This window comes from Manihot esculenta, chromosome 18 (assembly GCF_001659605.2).
Source record: "Manihot esculenta cultivar AM560-2 chromosome 18, M.esculenta_v8, whole genome shotgun sequence".
NCBI lineage: Eukaryota > Viridiplantae > Streptophyta > Magnoliopsida > Malpighiales > Euphorbiaceae > Manihot > Manihot esculenta.
Window position 1 is genome coordinate 10,013,287 of NC_035178.2, and position 1,367 is coordinate 10,014,653.

General features: G+C 28.2%; 1 non-coding gene across 1 annotated transcript; it reads right to left on the minus strand.

Annotated features, from left to right (window-relative positions):
* Nucleotides 1-624: 624 nt before the first annotated feature.
* On the minus strand, nt 625-697 carry TRNAR-CCU. Its single transcript has one exon. It is a non-coding gene; the product is annotated as a tRNA-Arg (tRNA).
* Nucleotides 698-1,367: the final 670 nt, after the last annotated feature.

Below are 1,367 nucleotides of genomic sequence, written 5' to 3' on the forward strand. Positions count from 1 at the left end.
AGTAAAAACAACTAATCATAGAGCACAATTAACTAGCTAAATGCTGGTGCAAATGCGTACCGTAATTTTTTATTTTATTTTTTAAATAAAATTTTAATTTTTTTATAAGATATATAATTTTTAACTTTTGAATATATATAAAATAATAAAATATATTTACAAAATTTTTAAAAATTAAGGTAAATATTAATCAGATATATATCCCTAATATTTTCATCTGATAAAAATATTATGATCTTAATAAAAAAATTTTACAATTAGAAAAATTGATCATACATTATAATTTCAATAATTTTGTTTTGATTAAAATTTTAAATTAATTTGATTCTATTGATTCTATCAATTTTTTTAATTTAAATTCAATACTGCTCACTTTTATAAACTATCATATTTTTTATTAAAAAAAAATGAATGACAAAATCTTGAAATGTAACCTGTTTTCCAAAATTAAAATAGTGAAGAATATCAAGAAAAATAATAAAAAAAATATCTCCACATATGGTAATAAATTAGGTACCTTACAGTCACCCTAATTTTTGAAAATTTAACAATCAATTTAAATACTGAATTACAATTTTAGATTTTAAAAGAATAAAAAAGAAGAAAAAAAAGTAAAAAAAACATCGCGCCAGGTAGGGGTCGAACCTACGACTTTCTGCTTAGGAAACAGACGCTCTATCCACTGAGCTACAGGCGCTAATTGCTCTTTAGGTTTAATAGAATTATTAGCTGATATAAACATACAGATCCAGCAGATTTTGAAGCAGACTCTAACAATTCTTGGTGTTGGGTTGACACAGTTGCTTTTGCCTGCTAAGCCACTGCGCTGATAATTGAATAATAGTGGTGGAGGATTCAAGCTGCCCATCTTCCTCTGCCTTCACTTCTTGAGCAAATTTTTGCTTTCAAAATGTTTGAGGAAGAGAGCTTTGGATAAACTGTGATTTGAGGGCTACCCTCTACCTGCCCTCCTTCTACTTACATGTTTACCAATTTTGATAAAATATAAATTTTAAATATAAGAACGATAGGCAAACACACCAAATTTAATAAGAGAAAATGAAAGTTAAAATTTCATTACATGTCCAAATAAGATAAAAAGGACAACTATAGGTATGCATTTATTCATTTTCATATATATTTATATGATAATAAAGGAAGATTTTAGAATCTAGAAGGAGCTTCAGGGGGCTGTTGCTGACTTGGACCACTTGGAACACGCCTCTTTATCTCCCACAGAGAGCGGAAAATTGTTGAAAAGCTAGAATTTTTAGTTTTAGCAGGAGGTTTTTCAGGAGATTTTCCAGGATTTGACCCTGAAGGTGATTTCTCGCCATCGATTATGTTAACATGGAAATGAGGTTCTG